Source organism: Corythoichthys intestinalis, chromosome 11, assembly GCF_030265065.1.
Source record: "Corythoichthys intestinalis isolate RoL2023-P3 chromosome 11, ASM3026506v1, whole genome shotgun sequence".
In the NCBI taxonomy this organism is placed as follows: domain Eukaryota; kingdom Metazoa; phylum Chordata; class Actinopteri; order Syngnathiformes; family Syngnathidae; genus Corythoichthys; species Corythoichthys intestinalis.
In genome coordinates, this window is record NC_080405.1 from 43,862,357 (window position 1) to 43,888,870 (window position 26,514).

At 39.1% G+C, this 26,514-nt stretch overlaps 1 long non-coding RNA gene across 1 annotated transcript; it reads left to right on the forward strand.

The window, feature by feature from the left end:
* Window positions 1-755: 755 nt before the first annotated feature.
* LOC130924212 (uncharacterized) lies at window positions 756-23,943 on the forward strand. The gene is made up of 5 exons (XR_009064844.1): window positions 756-848; window positions 18,597-18,677; window positions 18,770-18,867; window positions 23,504-23,564; window positions 23,678-23,943. It is a non-coding gene; the product is annotated as an uncharacterized LOC130924212 (long non-coding RNA).
* The last annotated feature ends 2,571 nt before the right edge of the window (window positions 23,944-26,514 follow it).

Genomic DNA, 26,514 nt, shown 5'->3' on the forward strand with positions numbered 1-26,514 from the left:
AAAGCTTTGTCCAGTACAAGCTACTTCATTGTCTCTACCATAATCATACCATACAATTCTAAGCTTCCATTATTTTGTATACTCAAGTACATGTGCAACAGGTTATGACGTTCTTTTTAATAAATTTACAGTGAACTTATTTATTGTAGGGGATTCCACAAAATTGAACATCCACAATGAAGAGCCCATGTAAAGAAACATTGTTAGTTTTCCACTCCCATATATTTTAAGTATTCATTAGCGCCTGTTCTCACGCTTTCAGTCAGTTTTATACGAGGCAAAGCTGTGTGTCACCCCCATTTAATGTACACTGTAAAACACTGAACACTGAAATTGTATTGTACATCGTACAGTGTATCACAAAACTGAGTACACCCCTCGCATTTCTGCAGATATTTAAGAATACAGTGGGACAAATAAGTATTTAGTCAACCCCCAATTGTGCAAGTTCTCCTACTTGAAAAGATTAGAGAGGCCTGTAATTGTCAATATGGGTAAACCTCAACCATGAAAGACAGAATGTGGGAAAAAAAACAGAAAATCACATTGTTTAAAGAATTTATTTCCAAATTAGAGTGGAAAATAAGTATTTGGTCACCTACAAACAAGCAAGATTTCTGGCTGTCAAAGAGGTCGAAACTCTTCTAACGAGGACTAACGAGGCTCCACTCGTTACCTGTATTAATGGCACCTGTTTTAACTCATTATCGGTATAAAATACACCTGTGCACAAGCTCAGTCAGTCACACTCCAAACTCCACTATTGCCAAGACCAAAGAGCTGTCGAAGAACACCAGAGACAAAAATTGTAGACCTGCACCAGGCTGGGAAGACTGAATCTGCAATAGGTAAAATGCTTGGTTTAAAGAAATTAACTGTGGGAGAAATTATTAGAAAATGGAAGACATACAAGACCAGGATTGCTTCAATCAAAGAAAACTTGTTCAATGAAAAATTAAGTGTTCAAATGCAAATTTTTCAATCTCAAATATTTTTTCGCATTCAAAAACGTTTATGATTGAAATTTTTCTTTTTTTTTGATTGAAGTGATTTTCCTTTTTGAAAATATATTTTTTAAAGCTACTTATTTTTTGATTGAATAATAAAGACAAAAACGTCCTAGCCGAAATGTGGCCCAAACACAAATCAATATTACTTCAATCAAAAAGTTGCTTCAATCAAAAAAAAAAAAAAAAAAACTTGACTCCAATCAAAAAAAGCTTTCACGTGCATTGTTTTGAGTTTCAAATTTATTTTTGCAAACACATTTATTTTATTGAAGCAAATTATTTTTGATTGAAAATACAGTGGGGCAAACTCCTACTTGAAAAGATTAGAGAGGCCTGTACTTGTCAACATGGGTAAACCTCAACCATGAAAGACAGAATGTGGAAAAAAAACAGAAAATCACATTGTTTGATTTAAAAAAAATTTATTTCCAAATTAGAGTGGAAAATAAGTATTTGGTCACTTACAAACAAGCAAGATTTCTGGCTGTCAAAGAGGTCTAACTTCTTCTAACGAGGCTCCACTCGTTACCTGTATTAATGGCACCTGTTTCAACTCATTATCGATATAACAGACACCTGTCCACAAACTCAGTCAGTCACACTCCAAACTCTACTATGGCCAAGACAAAAGAGGTGTCGAAGGACACCAAAGACAAAATTGTAGACCTGCATCAGGCTGGGAAGACTGAATCTGCAATAGGTAAAACGCTTGGTGTAAAGAAATTAACTGTGGGAGAAATTATTAGAAAATGGAAGACATACAAGACCACTGATTATCTCCCTCGATCTGGGGCTCCATGCAAGCTCTCACCCCGTGGCGTCAAAATGATAACAAGGACGGTGAGCAACAATCCCAGAACCACACGGGGGGACCTAGTGAATGACCTACAGAGAGCTGGGACCACTGTAACAAAGGCTACTATCACTAACACAATTCGCCACAAGGCACTCAAATCCTGCACTGCTAGACGTGTCCCCCTGCTGAAGCCAGTACACGTCCAGGCCCGTCTGCGGTTCGCTAGAGAGCATTTGGATGATCCAGAAGAGGACTGGGAGAATGTGTTATGGTCTGATGAAACCAAAATAGAACTTTTTGGTCCAAACACAGGTTCTCGTGTTTGGAGGAGAAAGAATACTGAATTGCATCCGAAGAACACCATACCCACTGTGAAGCATGGGGGTGGAAACATCATGTTTTGGGGCTGTTTTTCTGCAAAGGGACCAGGACAACCGATCTGTGTAAAGGATGTATCGAGAGATTTTGAGTGAAAATCTCCTTCCATCAGCTAGGGCATTGAAGATGAGACGTGGCTGGGTCTTTCAGCATGACAATGATCCAAAACACACAGCCAGGGCAACAAAGGAGTGGCTTCGTAAGAAGCATTTCAAGGTCTTGGAGTAGCCTAGCCAGTCTCCAGATCTCAACCCCATAGAAAATCTGTGGAGGGAGTTGAAAGTCCGTGTTGCCCAACGACAGCCCCAAAACATCACTGCTCTAGAGGAGATCTGCATGGAAGAATGGGCCAAAATACCAGCAACAGTGTGTGAAAAGCTTGTGAAGAGTTACAGGAAACGTTTGGCCTCCGTTATTGCCAACAAAGGCTAGATAACAAAGTATTGAGATGAACTTTTGGTATTGACCAAATACTTATTTTCCACCATGATTTGCAAATAAATTCTTTAAAAATCAAACAATGTGATATTCTGTTTTTTTTCCCCACATTCTGTCTCTCATGGTTGAGGTTTACCCATGTTGACAATTACAGGCCTCGCTAATATTTTCAAGTCAGAGAACTTGCAAAATTAGTGGTTGACTAAATACTTATTTGCCCCACTGTATCTTTTCATAGGACAACACTGACAAATGACACTACAAAAAGTAGTCTGTGTGCAGCTTATATAATAGCGTTAATTTCCCCTCAAAATAACTCAAAATACAGCCAATAATATCTAAACCCCCTACTTTGCCAAGTAACTAATTACTCTTACATTCAGGTAACTGAGTTAGTGACGCAATTACTTTTTGGGAGGAGTAATTTGTAACTAATTCAATACTTTTTAAAAGTGAGATTAACAACACTGGTTGTGAGGCACATCAAGTTGCCTAACAGTATAGTGTTTGTTTTCCATTTCTTTATCGTTGTATAACTCTATTTAGCAAAGCTAATAATGTTTCAACTGTGACGCAAAACACAGAATTGTAGTCAAATTGAAAACAATTTTGCCATCCTACATGTACTGATTAGCAACAGGCCGAGACAGATAGCGTGTGTTGCAGCCACAGCAGTACAATAAATGTCGTAAATAATATTAAACATCATCATAATTAAGAATTATGATCATAATAACAATATCAAAGACAAAAAGTCGTTTCATGAGCAAGATTTTAGCTTTAGTATTTTGGCAGTATTGGACACATAAAAATGCAGGGATAGGCAGAACATACCTTCCATAACACAGCAACAACATGGCTACATAAACACCCGGTTTTTGTGGTGGCAGGGGCTTGGCTCCACATTTGCCTTCATGAACATGTTGTCCTCCCATGTCGTGATGATGGCAGATGGATGCGGTATTTCCAAATTATCTTTTATGAGGGATTTTAATGAGTGATGCCACTCCAGCTCCACTGTTGTTTTGGTTGGAGAAAGTGTAAAACGAAAGTCGCGAGCAGAAATGCGAAAGTAAAGCACAAGTACCTCGGAAATTTGTCTATAATGTGTGAGATTTTGGCTTGAGATTTTATAGAACAGTGATGGCGTGACTGGTGAATCGTAATACATTTTGGGGTAACACTGCAAATGTGTTTAAAGCGTGTAGAAGGACACACATATGGTCTATGGTCCGTCCATATTGCAAATTTTCCCCTATAGACGGGTGGGTCTCAAACACAGTGTCTCAGGTTGCAGTCATTTTAGCGTGAAGTCTGTCTGACAGCAGGATATCAACCCCACGCTAACATGTTTGCATCCTGTCCCTAAAAATGATTCCCAGGCAGCGTTTTCCTTCCCGTTGCGGGATTTACAACAAGATTACAGGGGCTCTCCTTTGACCCTCTGTGTTAGGCAAGAATCAACTTCCAAATGGACTCTCCCCTCCCTCCATCCAGCATCCACCCAGCTACTCGCATCAAGAACAATGGCTTATTCTCCTGCGCCAGTTCTCCATTACGAGGGCTGTGGCTTGGCAGTGCAGGCGCCTGCCTCAGATTTCAACCACATGTACTGCGCTCGAATCAAAAAGGCTGCGTGCTGGTATGGAGATAGAATAGTCCCAAAAGAAGTGAGGTTGTAAAATGAGAATTATCCCTGTAAAATGACCAATTTTAACTAAAAAACACTTGTTTTTCCAAATTCTGCGTTGTAAAATAAACCTGGAAAAAAAAAAAACTCGAAGGAATAAATTGTTCTACAAGTTGTTTTTTTCTGTTTGCAAGTATTTTTTTTGTTTGTTCTACAGGTGTTTTTTCTTCACTACGGGTTAAAAATGACCAATTACAAGTGCACAAGTTTTGTCACATTCTTAACGAGTTTTATAAGCCAAAAAAGATACTCGTAACCTAGTTTAAAAAAAAAAAAAAAAAAAAAAAAAAAACCTGTAAAATGACTAATTTTAAGTTTTTTTTTTTTTCTTTTTACAAGTTAAAATTAGTCATTTTACGTGTATTTTTTTTTATTTTAAAACTAGGTTACGAGTATCTTTTTTTATCTATTTACATTGATTTGCCAGTTATCATTTACGTGTTTTTTTTTTTTTTTTTTTAGTTTCCCAAACCCTTGTACACAAGTCTGAAAGAAAATATTCATTTTAACTCAAGCAGCTTTATACGCTGAATTTTTTTTTTTTTTTTTTTTTTCCAGAAACAATTTCTACTCTGTTATAAGGTGAAGTTTTGTCACATTCTTGTCGAGTTTTATGAGCCAAAAAAGATACTCATAACCTAGTTTTAAAATAAATAAAAAAATACCTGTAAAATGACTAATTTTAACTTGTAAAACAATTTTTTTTTTTTTTTTTTTTTTTTTTTACAAGTTAAAATTAGTCATTTTACATGTATTTTTTGTATTTTATTTTAAAACTAGGTTACGAGTATCTTTTTTGGCTCATAAAACTCGACAAGAATGTGACAAAACTTGTGCACTTGTAATTGATCATTTTTAACCCGTAGTGACGAAAAAACACCTGTAGAACAAAAAAATCACTTGTAAACGGGAAAAAAACACTTGTAGAATTTTTTTTTTACATTGTGGTTTTTTTTTTCATGTTGTATTTCCAAATTTTGTGTTGTGAAATAGTTTTTTTTTTTGTTTTACAAGTCAAAATTAGTCATTTTACAGGTATTTTTTTTATTTTAAAAACTAGGTTATGAGTATCTTTTTTGGCTCATAAAACTCGACAAGAATGTGACAAAACTTGTGCACTTGTAATTGGTCATTTTTAACCCCTAGTGAAGAAAAAACACCTGTAGAACACACACACACACAAAAAAAAAAAAATACTTGCAAACAGAAAAAAACAACTTGTAGAACAATTTACTCATTCGAGTTTTTTTCATGTTTATTTTACAACGCAAAATTTGGAAATACAAGTGTTTTTTAGTTAAAATTGGTCATTTTACAGGGATAATTTTCATTTTACAACCTCACTTCTTTTGGCACAATTCTATCTCCATAGCTGGCATATTGGCCGCAGAGCAGCATCTTGAACAGAGATGCAAAAGACAAGATGGAGTAAACAGTCAAATGGTGCACAGGAGAGTACTGGGAAGTTGCCAGGAGTAAACTTGACCAGTAGCACAGGTCAAGACAGGGACATATTTACTCCCGAGGGAGCCATTTTTGGAAGGGAGCGAGGGGATAAACTTCACCCCCTCTTAAAGCTTGCTGCTCTTATTACTTTAGGAAAAAAATCCAAAGGACAGTAGCATTTCATTGCAGTCTAAACACATATTTAAGGGGGCTCATCTGTCATCAGAAATATGCCCGTATGCTCCACTGATTTCAAAGGAGCCAACACGGTGAGATATAAACGCAAAGGCCACGGTGATTTCTTAGCTGTCTTGCAATAAAGACTCCATCTTGCTGAGCCCAGGCGTCTACTGAACGTCTCTAAAGCCAAATAAAACGTGGACGCCAAAGGAAATCACGCACTAAATGTGACAACTCTAACTTGGATGCATGTTCAGTGCAGACAAAATGGACAGAATATATGATATACTGAACCATATGCTTTCAATGAGCCCTTATCTGCCAGTATAGACCTGACTGATACTTTGATGGTGTTTTTAGACATTTAACATGATCTATTTGCTATAATGTCTGCTTCATAGACATTATAACATGTACCTGGACGACAGATGGGCAGAGCTTCTGTGGGAAAGGAATCTTTAATCAAAGTGGAATCCGTTTCAAAGACTAAAAACCCTATCGCTTGTCTCATTTGAGTTAGATGACAGTTGCAAACATTGTGTGGGTTCTGTTCAAGGTTTTTTCCTTTTGTCTATGGAAGCTATTGGTTTACATACGCCAGAAAACACAGACACGACTGAAAAAGCAGTTTCTGCTGTTGCAGCCCTCTTTAAAAAAAAAAAAAAAAAAACTGCAGTACTTTAAAGAGCATATGACAGGAGAAAAAAAGTCTTACATAGCATTATTATGTGAATTAGAATCATATTTTGAGACGATTCGACTATATACAACAATTTAGCAACGCGCAGATGACGAGAAATTAGTCTTTTAATCTGCCGGTTAGCCATGCCTACTGTTATAAGGCTCGAGCGTCCCCAACAGGTGGATGACGTCAGCGGGAGACTGGGCTCATCGGTTTTACTATTCAGCCCATTTAGGGGAAAATATTCAGAATGAGGAAAACGCGACGAAGAGAGACGCAGAATGTCATTGTTTCAGTCTCTCTACTCCAATATTTTTACAGGATATTCTTTTTATCCAAGTATTTTTCCACAATAGCTAAATAAATGGCTTGAGAAGGACCAGTCAGCCCGTCGAGGGTGTAGTATTCACAACAAGGAAAACGCGACGAAGAGAGCTGTAAAATGTCATTGTTTGTCTCTTTACTTCAGTATTTTTACAGGATATTCTTTTTATCCAAGTATTTGCTCCAATTGCTAAATAAATGGCATGGTCACGACAAATAAGTCTTGTGCTAAATGGAATATGAAATCATAAAAATGCACTTATTCAGGACGACAAGGCAAAATTACTCCATAATGGTCAAAACTGTCGACTTCACCTTTACTGTCGCACCTCCCGAACAATATTTTATGACACCTAAATCGGACATATGTCATTTCCCTTCCCCGGCTTCGGAGAATGTAAACAAACCAAGAGGCGTGACAGCTACCCGACATGCTAACCCGAACCGAGTGCTGTTTCAAAGTCTTCGAAGCGGAAAATCACACATAACTAGCCCGGATTATTTGACATGACGACTGGGTTGTCGATTGTCTTCGCAGACCGGCAAAACGCCCAGCGGAGAGCAATTTTTACAACTCGTTCCCCGGAGGAGGGTGGCTGCAGTTGTGCAGCTAACTTGCAGCTAATGTGCATGCGGAGAGCTTTTTACATGCCTATCAATGATCAAACGTAAGTAGTCCTTTATTTAAAAAAAGTTTGTAGTGTTTACTTTGTAATCGCTGTATTTGACATAATACAAAACAAAATGTTTACTCACTTCCTCGTAAGTCCAATAGTAGGGCTTGTTTTGGCCAATATCCACGGTGAATGAGAACCTTTTGAAACTCCAAAAGGCGCATACGCCTCTCCCTCATAAAGCAAGATTTTTCTGCAGCCGTTTGGCTGGCGTGATGCCAAAAATAAACGTATTAATCCGCAAAATCAGCTGAATCCTTAGTCCTCATACACAACAGTACGGCTGTAGTGAAGAGGACGCTTTCAACCGTACACGTCACAGCGCCCTCCTCAATGCAAGACCGAAGGCGGAAGTCACTCATTTTCATGCCGCGGGATTAAAAAAAACTAAATAAATATAGCGATCGCTTCCACACACATCCAAGCAGTCCATATCATTCAGGAGCATAAAATACCGCGTGTATTATGAAATAAACATGCTTTTTCGTGTCACATGCACTTTAAGCCAAAAGAACTGTTGTGTTTGATAGACCAATATGTTTATATGATGCCGTAGCAGATTCATGGCGCATGAAGCCCCAGAACTATTCTTAATTTGTCCGTTTTACCCTGGAAACCCCCGTTTACAGACTTCGTGCAACCGCTTTTGTCTCAACCTAGCCATAAAAAGAAGGTCAGTAATTATATTTATTATTCAAAATCTCTGTCATTTTATCTTATACCCCTTTCCCACTGGCCAAAAACCCATGTCAACCCACTAACAATCGGCTTTTGGTGGCAGTGGGAAAGGTGCAGCGACCCGCCTCGACCCGTGTCAATCAACCCGCCAAGAGACCTGCGTTAAAATCACCTCGGCTCTGATCGTCATGCAGTGTGAAAGCAAAACCCCGGGTCAACAGTCAACACCCTAATCTACGTGATGACGTAGGCTCTTACGTGATGTGTCATAACAACGTGCCAGTCGCCTCCCATTTAACACACCCCACAACCATAGTTACGTGAATGCTCATAACAAAGCTAGTAGAAGAAGAATTCACGTCGCCTACGTTGCCTCAGCACAAGCAGAGTGTTAATCCTTTGCTGCATTTCGATCATTTTGAGGGTAGTATAAAGCATGAAAACAGAGAACACAAACGGAAAGGAGGCTTCCATGTTGCTCTGCATTGTTTACTTCCTTGAACTGAATGAATTTGGTCGCACTTGTCGACGCGCATTTTAGCGTGGTGACGTCACGTAACCTTACGCACGGCTGAGGGGTGGGGGGTTAGATGGGTGAGAAAAAAAAAAGACACGGCTTTTTTTTTTGTCAATGGGAAAGGTGCCAAATGCCAATTGCTAGTGGGTTGCATCAGCTTGGAAAAAACGCACGTTGACCCACTAGTTTCAGTGGGAAAGGGGCATTAGAATGATTTTTTTAATGTCTAATATTTCCTTTAAAAAAAAAAAAAACGACTATAAAAAATTATTCACTCGCATATTTTAAACTTTTAAACAGATTACGTCACAATGGGGAAAAAATGGTGTCTGTAAATAAGTCACGGATATCACCCTCATAACTATCGCTTAATTGTATTTTGATGCTGTCGCATTTTCCCCGATTTGTTAGATGATAAATACTCGATCTAAACAAACAAACAAACAAAAAAAAAAACGTTTAAACGGGTAAACATATGAAAAAGAAAATATTGAACACTCCTTGATGTCTGTGATTTCTGCATCATCCTGCATGACCCTTGTTATATGACCATATTTCACCCATAAAATCCCCCCAAAATCTGGCTCTGGTCATTCACAGCTATGTCTTGACACACGGTGAAACATGCTACTTGGAGTTTTTGGATCAAAAAGAGGTACAGTGCCTTGCAAAAGTATTCGGCCCCCTTGAACCTTGCAACCTTTCGCCACATTTCAGGCTTCAAACATAAAGATATAAAATTTTAATTTTTTGTCAAGAATCAACAAAAAGTGGGACACAATCGTGAAGTGGAACAAAATTTATTGGATAATTTAAACTTTTTTAACAAATAAAAAACTGAAAAGTGGGGCGTGCAATATTATTCGGCCCCCTTGCGTTAATACTTTGTAGCGCCACCTTTTGCTCCAATTACAGCTGCAAGTCGCTTGAGGTATGTTTCTATCAGTTTTGCACATCGAGAGACTGACATTCTTGCCCATTCTTCCTTGCAAAACAGCTCGAGCTCAGTGAGGTTGGATGGAGAGTGTTTGTGAACAGCAGTCTTCAGCTCTTTCCACAGATTCTCGATTGGATTCAGGTCTGGACTTTGACTTGGCCATTCTAACACCTGGATACGTTTATTTTTGAACCATTCCATTGTAGATTTGGCTTTATGTTTTGGATCATTGTCCTGTTGGAAGATGAATCTCCGTCCCAGTCTTAGGTCTTGTGCAGATACCAACAGGTTTTCTTCCAGAATGTTCCTGTATTTGGCTGCATCCATCTTCACGTCAATTTTAACCATCTTCCCTGTCCCTGCTGAAGAAAAGCAGGCCCAAACCATGATGCTGCCACCACCATGTTTGACAGTGGGGATGGTGTGTTCAGGGTGATGAGCTGTGTTGCTTTTACGCCAAACATATCGTTTTGCATTGTGGCCAAAAAGTTCAATTTTTGTTTCATCTGACCAGAGCACCTTCTTCCACATGTTTGGTGTGTCTCCCAGGTGGCTTGTGGCAAACTTTAAACGAGACTTTTTATGGATATCTTTGAGAAATGGCTTTCTTCTTGCTACTCTTCCATAAAGGCCAGATTTGTGCAGTGTACGACTGATTGTTGTCCTATGGACAGGCTCTCCCACCTCAGCTGTAGATCTCTGCAGTTCATCCAGAGTGATCATGCGCCTCTTGGCTGCATCTCTGATCAGTTTTCTCCTTGTTTGAGAAGAAAGTTTGGAAGGACGGCCGGGTCTTGGTAGATTTGCAGTGGTCTGATGCTCCTTCCATTTCAATATGATGGCTTGCACAGTGCTCCTTGAGATGTTTAAAGCTTGGGAAATCTTTTTGTATCCAAATCCGGCTTTAAACTTCTCCACAACAGTATCTCGGACCTGCCTGGTGTGTTCCTTAGTTTTCATAATGCTCTCTGCACTTTAAACAGAACCCTGAGACTATCACAGAGCAGGTGCATTTATACGGAGACTTGATTACACACAGGTGGATTCTATTTATCATCATCGGTCATTTAGGACAACATTGGATCATTCAGAGATCCTCACTGAACTTCTGGAGTGAGTTTGCTGCACTGAAAGTAAAGGGGCCGAATAATATTGCACGCCCCACTTTTCAGTTTTTTATTTGTTAAAAAAGTTTAAATTATCCAATAAATGTTGTTCCACTTCACGATTGTGTCCCACTTGTTGTTGATTCTTGACAAAAAAATTAAATTTCATATCTTTATGTTTGAAGCCTGAAATGTGGCGAAAGGTTGCAAGATTCAAGGGGGCCGAATACTTTTGCAAGGCACTGTAAATACGCGATAGTATCTCGTTAAAATCGTGACATCTTTAATTCTGCTCTCTCATGCTCCCACCTCCAGTTAGGGTTTTGCTGTTTAAATAAAAAATCTTTTAAAAATGCCCTCCTGTTCATAATTTTTCAAACCACAAAAAAATTGAGATTTTAAGCTTTCCAATGATGTATCACACATGCATATAGGAGAACTTTGAAATTTGGCCAAATTGGGGGTCTCAGAGCAGATCTTCAAGTCACCTGAGTGTTTTCCGCACTACGTATAGTCACTCTCAAATGTTAATTTTGTTATTTAGCTTTGTTATTTTGAAAAAAGAAAGAAAAAAAGTCTAACGGTTGTTAGGATCTGACTGTCCTGTTAAAATCGCATATGTTCTAATCCTAATTAAAGCAACACTAGGTAACTTTTCAACTTTTAAAAATATTTTCATAACATTTGTGATAATATGTCGACTGACAACTAGTTGAATTACACCTCATTTATATCTTGAGGGAGTCTGAATCCAGTACTAATTAACTTTGAGGAGGGTGTCAGGAACCCTAACACATAATAAAACTACAAATGTGCTGACTGCTTTACGGCATACATCACTTCCCTCTTTCCTCAGTCGTTATAAAGTCGATTCGAATGCTTTCGCGCGAATTCTGCAAAGATGGCAGAGCAACAAAAGAAGCAAAAAGTTTTGTCCAAGGAGGGGAAAAAAGGGAGGCTACCAAAAAAACTCAAAAATAAACATTGGCCTGGCTTTCACTCACTGAGGTGAACCCCCTCAACCGAACTCGTTACCGCTGCTGAGTTTGTGTGGGGTGGGAGGTTTAGCCACACTAAGCCAGACGGTTGCTAACCGTCATATGCTATTGTTTAGCCACAACTGGATTCATTACCGTATTACTATTCATCCTTCGTACATCCACCGGAAACAAGAAATGTCATTTATTCCATCTGCAGGCGACAGGGAGATCATGATTTTACGACACCGTGCGGCTATGTGCGAGCCTGAAACTCCAGACTCACCGCTGTTCCAGTTATAGAGTCTGCGACCCAGCTCCTTATTCGCCTCTCGAGCCCAAACAAAATTGTCCGTGCAATCAGATTTGTTTATTTGCATGACGTGTTCTTAACAAGCAACGTCACTCTTGTGCGTCGGAAGTCGTCTCCACAACAACACGGGTGGTGAACGGGAGAACCGAGAATATGTTCCTATCTGCGGTAAATTAAGTTTTAAATGACCAAAAACACATTGAGTCGCTAAAACCAACAGTCTGTCTTGCGCTAGCGATGTTGAATAAACTTCTCCGTTCTCCGATCTCCTCGTATGTTTACGTCCTCGCGCTACAGTTTCTTGTCGCTTTACCAACATCACGTTCGCCTGTCACTGATTGGTCCCCTCTGCTGTCTGTTTGCTGTGGCTTGCTCCACCCTGGGAATTTGATCTGCTGAACAGTCGCCAGACTCTGGAGTCCCAGGCTAGGTGTGCGCTGGTCCTCATGGGAAACGCAGTCTTCTTTAAGGTGCGTACGACAGGAGAAAAAAAGTCTTAAATAGCATTATTATGTGAATTAGAATCATATTTTGAGTCGATTTGACTTTATACAACAATTTAGCAAAGCGCAGATGACGAGAAATTAGTCTTTTAATCTGCCGGTTAGCCACGCCTACCATTATAGGGCTCTAGCGTCCCCAACAGGTGGATTACTTCAGCGGGAGAATGGGCCCATTGATTTTACTATTCAGCCCATTTAGGGGGAATTATTCAGAACGAGGAAAACGCGGTAAAGAGAGCCGCAAAATGTCATTGTTTCTGTCTCTCTACTCCAATATTTTTACAGGATATTCTTTTTTATGCAAGTATTTTTCCCCATTAGCTAAATAAATGCCATGGTCATGACAAATAACAGTCTTGTGCTAAATGGAATATGAAATAATAAAAATCCATTTATTCAGGACGACATGGCAAAATTACTCCATAATGGTCAAAACTGTCGACTTCACCTATACTGTCGCACCTCCCGAACGGTATTTTATGCCACCTAAGTCAGGTTAATGTCATTTCCCTTCCCTGTCTTCGAAAAATGTAAACAAATCAAGAGGCGTGACAGCTAGCCAACATGCTAACCCGAACCGAGTGATGTTTCAAAGTCTTCGAAGCAGAAAAGCACACATAACAAGCCCGGATCATTTCACACTACCGCAGGGTTGTCGATTGTCTTTTCCGATCGGCAACCCGCCCGGCGGCGAACAAGTTAGAGCTTGTCGTTCCCCTGCTACTAGGGACAGGAGAGCTCGTCGGGGAAGCAGCTGGACTATGACCGCCGAACAAACCGGCCGACGTCAGAGGAGCGTGTAGCTGCCAAATGGTCAACAAGAATATGGCAAAATAATGCTTTACTACACGGCAAAGACAGCGAGAGTCATACGAGCGGCGGCAGTTGTTGTGCAGCTAACATGACAATTTGCTTTTTACATGCTCATCCATGATCAAACGTAAGTAGTCCTTAATTTAAAGAAAGTTTGTAGTGGTTACACTGTAATCGCTGTATTTGCGGCTATTTTTAACACAAAGTTGCAATTTCTGATCAGTTGGAAAATTTCACAGAACACCGAGCACATGAAGAGGGCAATAAACCTGCGACAAGCCACCGGTCGTCGACCCAGGGGACAATGAGCATGTCAGCCACAAAATGCAAGCCACCTACTGTACATATTAAAATGATCCCAGTATTCGACATAATACAAAAGATGATGTTTACTCACTTCCTCGTAAGTCCCATTACCCCACAGTAACAGGGCTTGTTTTGGCCAATATCCACCGGTGAATAGGAACCTTTTGAATCCAAAAGAAGGCTCACAAACCTCTCCGCCGTACAGCAAGATTTTTCTGCGTGATGCGAAAAATAAACAAATTAATCAGCTGAATCCTTAGTCCTTCTCATACAACAGTACGGCTGGATAGTGAAGAGGACTCCTTCTTCCATACATGTCACAGCGCCCTCTTCCTCAATGCAAGACCGAAGCCGGAAGTCCGTCACTTTCATAGTGCGGCATTAAAAAAATTGGAATAAATATATCGATCGCTTCTTGACACATCCAAGTCGTCCATTTCATTCAGGAGCATGAAATACCGCGTGTATTATGAAATAAACATGCTTTTTCATGTCACAGGCACTTTAAGGCAAAACACTCCTGCTTTTGTCCACCAGCGTCGCTAAAACCGACCAAAACTGAAAAATTACCTAATGTGGCTTCAAACTAATCACGATTGATAAAGTAGAAGTGATGATATGGTTATACGAACGGTTGTCATAGTAGACCAAAAGGTACTAGAATAATGCAAACTGCAGTGAACAGCCGCTCACACTCAATTTTTCACACTTGAAATATCAATGTTTCACACCAAGCTCTATTGACTGGAGTTGGTAATTCAGTATTGCCCCATTTGTCTAGGATACATGCTTGCAAAGTTGATCTTCGGAACATGTTGAATGCCCCCCGAATGACGTCGTAAAAATAATAATAGTACTGTAGTGATAAACATGGGTTCCAAGATGGCCTTCTCTCACTACATTCCATCCCAACTTGTTATGATTGGTTGAGTAAAGTCTGAATAATTCACGAACCAGAGGCGATATAAATGATTGAAATTGCAATTGCTGAAACTCTATTCTCCACTCTGAGTCCATTTGTACATCATCAGACACTCTGAAGGCAGCAGAAAGAGAGGAGGTTAACCTAACGAAAGCAACTCGACACCCCAACAGATGGTCCACCATTTCAGGGGTGAACGCTGGTTCCACTTTGTGGCCATGTACTCTCACTCCTCTCCTCTGCACTGCTGCTCAGTCTTAAATTTTCATCCAGTCTAACACAACTCCCCCTCAATAGAAAATTTTCCTTGCTGCTCAATTCGAGGTAACCATTTTAGATTGGGGTTGAAGGTGAAGTGCAACACAGGGGAATGAGCATAAATGTAGGGGTCCACTCCACGAATATACAATGAAGTAAGAGCGAATAAAGATGTGCATTCAGTCAGTGTCCTCTATCTGTAAATGGTTAGCATGTGTGGCTAGAAAGTTCCATGCTATTTTTGATGCCCAGGTGTAGTCTTTAAAAAAAAAAAAAAAAAAAAAACAAGTCCCAGGTGGTATTAGTAGACTGACCTTTGAGTCCACATAGCATTTCTACCAAAAAAAAAAAAAAAATTACTATATGCTTTCTGACTTTATTTTAAAGCAAGACTAGGTAACTTTTCAACCTTTATACAATATTTTCATAACATTTGTGATGATATGTTGACTGACAACTAGTTGAATGACCTCTTTTACAGCTTGAGGGGGTCTATATTAGACATGTGCTAATCACTGGTTTAAAGGTATACCGTGGTATGAAAACGTCACGGTTTCAAAACAGCAAAAAATTTCAGTCATACCTTCGCTAAGACATAAGCTATTTTTTATGAACAAAAAATGCAGGTTGTTGTTCAGTGTCAGTGAGTCAGCTGTTGTGCTACACCATGGCTGGAGGAGGTGAAATTCCTGAACTTTTTCCCCCCATTGAAGAAAACGCTGGAATGGGAATACTTCGGCGACAGAAAAGTTACAGGCTTAGAGGAGGAGGGCCAACCGGCATGTAAAACATGTTTGTGGAAGGTGGCTGCCGAGGATGCAATACCTCCAATATGATTACGCATTTATACAAAATGAAAGGTTAGCAAACCCTGTCATGAACGTTTCCCACCAGCTACGAGAGTTAACTCCAGCGTGTTTAGTGTGTGTGTGTGTAGCGGTGGTAAAACGTTTTGTATATTCCTTTCTGGCAACTCTCTGTTGAGAGAGTGTGTGTATAATGTAAAAATTAGAGATGTCCCGATCGATCCGATCACGTCATTTTCAAAGTATCGAAATCGGCAAAAAAATATCGGCCATGCCTTTTTTTAATGTATATATATTTTTTAATTAAATCGTTTTCTAATTGTATTTAACGTTACAGACATAATATGTTACACTCATCCAGGGTCTTTAGTTTAGGCTTAAGGTAGGGTTATCAAATTTATCCCGATAACGGCGGTAATTAATTTTTAAAAAATGTATCACGTTAAATATTTAACTCAATGAATGCATGCGTTGCACGACCCACTCATGCATTGTCACGCTCAATCTGTAATGGCGCCGTTTTACCCATTTAGAGAGATGAAAGGCAGCGTAAAATGAGTAGAGTGAATTTTGGCAGCCTTTGGAGCCTTTTTTTAATAGGCTAAAGCCTTACAATCCCTCTCCCTACAATTAGAAATATCATGGGAAGCAATTTGGGGAAGCAAGGTAGCAATTGATCTTTTTCTTGAGACCTTATGTTATTTCCCAACGCAAAGAAGATATATCCATTGGTAGCACTACGCAGTCATGGTTCCACTTCCCATCATGCATTTGGGTTGAATGGCTGCAGTATCATTTACTGAAAGCTCAACAAATACACTAGATAGCAATATTTAGTCACAATATACAAAGTCACAAGTCTTTCTATCCGTGGATCCCTCTCACAGAAAGAATGTTAATTATGTAAATGCCATCTTGAGGATTTATTGACATAATAAACAAATACAGTACTTATGTACTGTATGTTGAATGTATATATTCGTCCAAGTTTTATTCATTTTTTTCTTTTAATGCATTGCCAAAATGTATATGATCGGGAAACATTATTGGGAATGATTGGAATTGAATCGGGAGCAAAAAAAAGCAATCGGATCGGAAAATATCGGGATCGGATCGGGAGCAAAAAAACATGATTGGAACAACCCTAGTTTAAAGGTATACCGTGGTATGAAAACGTCACGGTTTCAAAACCACAAAAATTTCAGTCATACCTTCCCTAAGACATTAGCTATTTTTTATGTCCAAAAAATGCAGGTTGTTGCTCAGTGTCAGTGAGTCAGCTGTGCTACACGATGGCTGGAGGAGGTGAAATTCCTGAACTTTTTCCCCCCATTGAAGAAAACGCTGGAATGGGAATACTTCGGCGACAGAAAAGTTACAGGGTTAGAGGAGGAGGGCCAACAGACATGTAAAACATGTTTGCGGAGGGTGGCTGCCGAGGAGGCAATACCTCCAATATGATTACGCATTTATACAAAATGAAAGGTTAGCAAACACTGTCATGAACGTTTTCCACCAGCTACGAGAGTTAACTCCAGCGTGTTTAGTGTGTGTAGCGGTGGTAAAACGTTGTGTTTATTCCTTTCTGGCAATTGTCCGTTGAGAGAGTGTGTGTATAATGTAAAAATGATACGTGGCAACGAGAGACAAAAAGTTTTGTCTGAGGAGGAAAATCAGAGGAAGGCTACCAGGATATACAGAATAAAAATTGGCCTGGCTTGCACTCACTGGCGTGACAGGTGGGCTAGAGGGGTTGGCGACACTCAGCCGCACGGTTGCTAACCGTCATATGCTATTACCACTATACCACACCACTTGAAAATGTTCAAGGGTTCACTTTTATACCTTTTGAGGTGAATCCTCTAGTCTGATTGTACCTGTGTTACAACCTGTGACACCGAACTCAATCACGACTTGCTAGTGAACAAGTCATTTCCTAAACCAATTGACTGTTTGTTTTACGGTCTCTTCAATTCTGTTGTTTGTCCACATATCAAATGTTGTATTTCTCGGGACAATCCTCCAACCCCTCTTCACTCTTATACCATCCTACACCCGTATTTTTCTCGCCAGCCACATAATTTAGGCCTGTGAAATAGGCTACAATTTAATATGCTTTGGCAGTCCTCCAAGTCTGACTACCGGCGGCTAACTCCTGACAGACGTTGACCACACCTGCGTGGCTTTAACAGCTCGGTGTTATTTAGTATTGTGCACGGCCGTGAAATTTATGAGCATAATCGGGGATGAAATGCGCCGATGTTGTAACGCTGCGCAATGGAAAATTGCAGATTTGTGTGTGTGTCTGTCAGAAAGCAAACTTTAGCAGTTTATCCTTCTTTCCTGGGTTCCCACTGGTATCAAAGAAATCCTTAAAAGGGCCTTAATTTTTGATAATGTTCTTACGAGTGGATATCTTTTACAACAAATGGCTACATTACTGGAGTTCTTGAAAAATTACTCCTAAAGTATGCTCTACTGGTTTTGAATGGGGTCTCACACCTTGATGTGAATATGCATTTTTACCTCTTCTGATCAGTGACATCTATTGAAGCGGAATTTTTTTTCTGTTTGTTTGGATATATGTTTGTTTTAAGATAACTGAAGAATAGGGAAACAGATTATTATCAAACTTGTAGGATGTTTGTAATATTAAATGAAAGAGGTGATTAAAATTTGGGGTCAAATGTGAAAAGTCACGTTGTCAAATTGAATTTCGCTGATTAGGCTAAGGCCTGCACTTAGACTGCTCCTCTAGTTTTATTTATTTATTCTATTTTCTAGTGTTACTTATGCTTCAACAACAATATTGAAAGCTAATTTGTTTGCAACTTTTTTTTAGTCCATCTGTCTTGTACACCAGTCGCGCCCAACCTTTTTTGCACCACGGACTGGTGTAATGCGGGCCTGGCAGAAAATTACAGTAAGTATAAAACAACACAACGGGGCTAAAAACGAACATTAAGTGCAGGAATAATGTAACTCACCAAACGCTGAGTCAACCTTTTTTAACAGCGCCCTCTCCTGAAACTTGACGGCAAATATCCTTAGCCGCAGAGTTCTTCTCCAATCGAGAAAGGTTTCTTGGCTTCAGCAATACGGTTTGCCACAAGGTATGATGCTCTCAGTGTATTTGCTTTTGTTGCCTCGTTTGCTTACTTTTAGCCACATATTATGGAGAATGGACTTGGTTGTAGGCTCGTCTTCTGGCTGAGCAGGTGGCCTTTTCCCCGTAAAAAAAGTTGTCCACAAACGTCGCCGCCTGCAGCACACAGCCAACATCAGCTAACGTTACTGTTTACATTAACATACACTGGGTTGCTATAGGTGTGCAAATGCCCCTGTCATCGCGGCCAACCAATAAATGGCGACGTACAGAAATCTCTACTCGGATTAGTCAGTAGGCAAGGGGCACAGGCCAGATTGTGGTCTTTAACAAATGATTTATCAAAGTGATCCCTTGTTTTTTGCGGTCAATGGGGACCAAAACCCACTGTGACAAGTGAAAAAGCGCGAAGTACCGCACAAAAAAAAAAGTACCGTATTGGCCCGAATATAAGACGACCCCCTCTTTTTCAAGACTCAAGTTTGAAAAAAAGACTTTTTGAACACCAAATTAATTTTTATACAGAAACGACCACGGAAAGCTTTTCTCTGACTGTGAGCATTTTTTAGGCGATCTTTTTGAGCTCTACATCTCCGTACATTACACTCTGTGACACCATATTTCACAGCCGCTTTGCAGTTGTTTGAAGACACCGCCTCATTTATCACCATCAACTTGAAGTTTGCGTCATAACTTCTCCTCAGCTGCCGGTGTTCTGCCAAAATGTCCTACATCGGCGAAACGTCCTACATTAGTCGAATTTGACACCTAAATTACTACCGTGTGCTCTAAACTTGTTTTGTTTAGATGCATACAGGAATAACGTACTAAAGAAATGCCTGCAGAAAATACTTAAATGTAGTTATGTCAAATAAGGACGGTTTAAATACGCTACGTGACTAATGTGGTCAACTGCTTCAAAGCTAACACAAAAAAACACAATGGTTAAAAGTATGAGAGGGTAATACATGCAAAAAGTATCTTTGAGGCTGTGAAAAGGTTCTAAATAACTAAATAAAAACAAAAATAGTGAGTACTCGCCGCTTCCAACCGATGTGCGCATGCGTGTGAATGCATATGCAAGCGCCCTGAGCATTGTGTAGGACGTTTCGCCGCGTAGTAAGGAATGGCCAAACACCGGTTAACCTGGCCAATCTTCGACCCACTTTTCTCCAAATTGTCGCGAAGTTTCTCCATTTTCGGTTATCTCTTCTATTACCGGTATTTTCTTCTCTTTTCCTTCTTACCACTTTCTTCTTCGTGTCAGGGGTTCGCTTTGGCCGCCCGAGTCGCGTTCAGCATTCGATTCATTGATGACTGGCGCCATCAAGCGTCGTGAATGGGTATATGTCTAGGCCGCAGTTTTTTTTTTTTTTTTTTTTTTTTTTTTTTAGGCCGCAGTTATAAGACGACCTCCTCTTTTTCAATCTTATTTCAGTGCAAAAAACATCGTCTTATATTCGGGCCAATACGGTATATATATATTTTTTGAGTGTGTTCAATGTATTTATTTAAATTTAGCATTAGAAAGAGGTAAAAATAAGACATGTTTTTGCATTTTTTCCCACAAAGTATAATTGAAAAAATTATATACATGGCGGAAAACACAGACAAGGCTGAAAAAGTAGTTTCTCCTCTTGCACCCCTCTTTAAAAGAAACTGCTGTATTCTAAGCCAAAACAACTGTTGTTTGACAGAACAATATGTTTATATGCTGCCATAGCAGATTCATGGCGCATTAAGCCCCCGAACTATTTTTAATTTGTCCCTTTTACCCTGAAAACCCCCGTTTACAGACGTCACGCAACCGCTTTTGTTTTAACCCAGCCATAAAACTAAGGTAATTAATTATATTTCTTATTCAAAATGTCTGTCATTTTTAGCTTAGAATCATTAATTGATGTCTAATATTTCGTCTAAAAAACAAAAACTTAAAAAAATTATTCACTCGCATATTTAAACTTTTAAACAAATGACGTCACGATGAAAAAAATGGCGTTTGTAAAAAAAAGCCACGGATATCTACCTCATAACGATCACTTAATTGTATTTTTTTTTTTTGTAACTGTTGCATTTTACTATGTTGATGATAAATAATCGATCCAAACAAAGAAAAAATGGAAAAAAATGTTTAAAGGGGTAAATATATGAAAAAGAAAATCTCAACCACTCCTTGATGTCTGCGATTTCTGCATCGCGACCCTTGTTATATTGACATGTTTCACTCATAAAATACCCAAAAAATCCAGTTGTGGGCATTCAAAACTGTGTCTTGATACTCAGTGATACATGCTACATGGAGTTTTTGGATCGAAACAACGTAAGTACGCGATAATATCTCGTTAAAGTCATGGCGTCTGTAATTCTGCTCTCGCGTGTTCTCGCCTCCAGATAGGGTTTTGCTGTTGAAAAAACATTTTTTTAAAAACAGTGCCCTCCTGTTCAAAATTTTTCTTTCCCCAGAAAATGGAGATTTTAAGCTTTCCAATGATGTATCACACATGCTTATCGGACAATTTTGAAATTTGGCCAAATTGGGGGTCTCAGAGCGGAACTTAAAGTCACCTGAGTGTTTTCCGCCATATATATAAATTTTTTTAATAAATTATTTTTAAGGGTTAGATCAAATGTAATAATTATCAATATTATTAAATTTTAAACATGTTACTGTCTCATCGAATTATTTTTAAACAAGAATAAAGTAGTAGAGAAATGCTTGGCTTTATTAAATGCTTCATGGGTTAGGGTGAGGCCACTCAAATCCGTTCAAGCTGCTCACTTACACACAATGATTTACCACAGCAACTGTTTAGCAAGTTAAACGATGATTGACGCATGAGGAATTAGAAGTTCGTGTCTCTGGCAACATCAAACCCAAACATCTGTCAATCATCGTTGACTTTAATAAGCAACTCCAGTGCACGTGCACTGCCTGACGAACAAAGAGCAGGGAGGGAGGGATGGAGGGCGAGTGAGACTACGCGATCGGATCGGGACAGCTCATCTTTATTTTATTTTATTTTTTACTTGAAAAAAAATCTGCGATGGACTGAGGGCGTGAAGTTTGAAGCGCGAAGTAGTGAGGGATCACTGTATTTCTCTGCGGCCCGGCAGCAAACTAGCCACGGACCGACACCGGTCACCGGTCTGGTGGTTGTCGATCGATGTTGTACACGTTTCAAATTTAGCTACTGAATAAAAAATCGACAGTAGGACACATAACCCTGTCTTTTCAGCCATTAGTTCCTGAGACTTTTTTTTTCTTCAATATGTCTACTCATGATTGACATGCAGACCAAATTTGACCAAACTGGCTTTGGGCGGTTGAGTTTTCATGTAAAAGTACCCTGCAAAGAACCACCATAATCTTCAAACGAGTGTTTTTCTTTCCTGGTTTGTGACTTTTTTTTATAGTTCTACTCATGATAGATATGCCTACCACTTCTTGTGTTGCTAAATAAATCTTGCTTCAGGGGCTGAATTTGGTAAAAAAAAAAATGTCCACTGAACTGTAAATAGCCCAAATTTCCTTAAAATACAGCACTTCAAAATGGTAGCTTACGCTACAGTGTCTTTCTTTTTTTCGGCATGACTTGACTTTTTTTTGTAGCTAATCACATGAACAGGGAGTCAGTGAAGTTGACGGAGGATGGGGGTGATTTGGTGTGTAGTGGGGGTCCGAGTGATGAGGCGTGCTGCTGAGTCTTGGAGGAGCTGCAGTTTTCTGGAAGGACTTATTTGGGAGACCGAAGAGCAGTGAGTTACAGTAATCGAGCCGGGAAGTGACTAGACTACTGACAAGAGTGGAAGCGGTATGGCGGGTGAGAAAAAGGGGGAGGCGAGAAATATTGCAAAGCTGGAAGTAGGCTGATCTGGTCTTTTTGTAGCATATCTCACGATAGACGTGACTACTAACTTTCATGTTGCTGAGCAAAACTTCCGTCTGGGAATTAATTTTCTGGGAAGGTCTTCGAAATGGCCAAAATTTGCATTTGCAAACAAAAATGGCAGACTTCCAGGGATGGATTATTTAACTTTTTTGTAAGTTTTTTTTTTTTTTTTTTTCCCCAAATGACTCGAATCATTATAGAAAGTGTGTCAACATTTCATAAAACTTAATATAACTGGAAATGAGTACATCAAACCACAATGACCAACTTCTTTTTTGTTTTTCCCTATAGGTCCTTCAGACATTTTTGTACTTCTACCCATTATAGATGAGCTTACTGAAATTCACTAGATCAATCTTTCTCTGGGGTTGAACTTTCCTAAAATGTTTCATAGTATGAAACTGAGCCAAATTTAGATGGTTATGCCTCTACCAGTTTTGATATACAATCATCATAATTCATATTGGAACTCATTTACAGATTGCGGCAAGTCTCAACACTTTAACTCATCCGAGCAACTGTTTATGTACGTGCTACAGTTTTAGTTAGCAAGACTGTTCAAATGGGCTCCAAAAATTTTACCTTGGAAAAAGTCCATGAACCCTGGATGAAATTCTCCACATTTCAAGGCCACACAGTGAAAAATAGCAGTTCTTTATGACAGTGAAATGAAAGCAAACATTTATCTGCAAAAACAAGCAGCTTAAGTTCTTGTCTGAGTCTTTATTGTCTTTATTTTCTTCTCCTACAAAGACTGAAACATTGTTGTAATAGCCAGATGAGGACATACTGACACATTCAATTAGGAGGCAGGGTGAGTATTTTGCAATATTTGTACTGCGTGACAATCGGAGACCCCCCTTCGACCCTCCCTCACCTCCTTGTCGAGCGTCCTAATAATGTGAATTATGTCTTTTCATTTGCCAGAACCTAATGGACGAAGGTAGCCCAGCTGGACTTCCTGTTAAAGGCAAAGACTAACAAGAGCTGTATTTACATTTGTCTCTGCAGTCGACCACTTGTCCATGTGGCACACAGGCCTGAATGGGGGGGAAGTGACCTTGCGCTACCATGGTTGTCTGTTTGAATGCAACGGGGCGGGCTGAGCAGCTGGTAAAAAGACGCACAGAATTAATATATATGCTATAAAAATTTATATTATAAAAAAAGCTCTCACACAACCTTCTCGTGCACTTGAGCAAAGTTGACCTCACCATCCCCTGCTGTTAGCTAATTACCTGTACATGACAGACAGGTATTTTTAAACATTAAAAACTGCAAACCCACTGGATTTTTTTTTTTAATGAAAACTCAGCCATTAACGGAATATTGAACGAAATTTCCTTGCTGTAGACAATCAAGTTTCTTCTCTGGAGATCCTTGGTCATCCACCTTCAGTTGCAGATTTTACTAAATGAACAACTTTGATATACAGTATTAGATTGAAGAAAAAATTAGAAATACATGTTCTATTGGGTTCAGATCAGGGCACTGACTAAGCTGTTAACAAGAAATTCAAACAGGGAAAATAGAATGGTTATCTTTTTTTGTCTTTAGCTGAGAACTATGCTCTACTGGGTTGAGATCAGCCCATTGACTTATGAACGGAATGATATTAATGAAGGTTTTTACTAAAGATGTCCCGATCGATCGGGATGCCGATAATATATATATATATATTTTTTTTAATTAAATCGTTTTCTAATTGTATCTAACGTTACAGACAAAATGTCTTACGCTCATCCAGCGTCTTTAGTTTTGGCTTAAAGTAGGGCTATAAAATTTATCACGTTAATGGCGGTAATTAATTTTTTAAAAATTAATCACGTTAAAATATTTAACGCAATTAACACATGCGCTGCACGACCCACTCACGCATTGTCGCGTTCAATCTATAATGGCGCCGTTTTACCTATATATTGAGCTACAAGGCAGCGTAAAATGAGTAGAGTGAATTTTGACAGCCTTTGGAGCCTTTTTTTAATTGGCTAAAGCCTTACAATCCCTCTCTCAACAATTAGAAACATCGTGGGAAGCAATGTGGGGAAGAAAGGTAGTAGTTGATCTTTTTCTTATCACCCTATGTTATTTCCCAACGCAGAGAAGATATATCAATTGGTGCCACTATGCACAGTGATGGTTGCACTTCCCATCATGCATTTGGGCAGAACAGTTAAATGGCTACAGTATCATTTACTGAAAGCTCAATAAATACACTAGATGGCAATATTTAGTCACAATATACAAAGTCACATTTATCCTTTAAGAATTACAAGTCTTTCTATCCTTGGATCCCTCTCACAGAAAGAATGTTAATAATGTAAAATATTGAGCATTTATTGTCATAATAAACAAATACAGTACATATGTACTGTATGTTGAATGTACATATTCGTCCGAGTTTTATTCATTTTTTTGTTAATGCATTGCCAAAATGTATATGATCGGGAAAAATTATCGGGAATGATTGGAATTGAATCGGGAGGAAAAAAAAAAAAGCAATCGGATCGGGAAATACCGGGATCGGCAGATACTCAAACTAAAACGATTGGGATCGGATTGGGAGCAAAAAAACATGATCGGAACAACCCTAGTTTTTACTATTTCAGCCCTGTTTTGTCCTAAGTGGAAAGCATACTCATTTGGGTTGAGATCAGGCAACTGACTTGGCCATTTGACAGCAGGGCCGAAAACGAAAAGTGCTATTTGGTATGTGGCAAAATTGATTTTGCCATGTGGCACTTTTTTTTCGTATGTAGCAAAAAGGATTTTGCCATGTGGCATTTCTTTTGCCATGCGGCAAAATTTATTTTGCCATGTGTTTTTTTTGTGATGTGGCAAAATTGATTTTACCATGTGGCATATTTTTGAATGTGGAATTTTTCGGGGTATGTGGAAAAATGGATTTTGGTATGTGGCTTTTTTTTTTTTTTTTTTTGTATATGGCATTTTTTCAGGCCATGCACGTCCACGCCATTGATGGCTATGCACGTCCAAATTTTCCATTCATATTAAATGGCAGAAAAACACATGTGGCTGTGATTTTTGACCATACACCTACCATTACAGCACATTCACATTCAACTGACACCCAAGTCAGGCTATGCCATTGACGGCTATGCACGTCCAAATATTCTATTAATATTAAATGTCAGAAAAACGTGTGGCTGTGATTTTCGACCATACACTTAACATTACAGCGCATTGACATTCAACTGGCACCCAAGTCAGGCTATGCCATCGACGGCTATGCACGTCCAAATTTTCCATTCATTTTAAATGGCAGAAAACGTGTGGCTGTCATTTTTGACCATACACTTATATTTACAGCGCATTGACATTAAAAAAAACAAAAAAAACCCTAACGCTAAACCCTTAAAAAAATAAATAAATAATAATAATAATAATGCCACACGGCAAAATCAATTTTGCCACATACCAAATAACACTTTTCGTTCTCGCTGTCTCTCCATTTAAGAACATTCAAATGCATTGTCTTCAAAAATTCTTCTCTCACATGCTGCCTACGTTCTGGCTCTTCTCCTCATCACTTTGTTTTCACGAAGTGAAAAGCATGCGTGACTAGATTTGATTGAGACAACTGACTCTGAGCTACATTCCTTTTTATTTTTACAATTCATCAAACACATGACACATACAAAACCAATACAAGAAAATATTCCTTTCTGGTCATGTTTTAAACACACCATTATCGTTCACATTATGTGCCTGCCTTATAAATGACTCCACTATATGTTACTTCA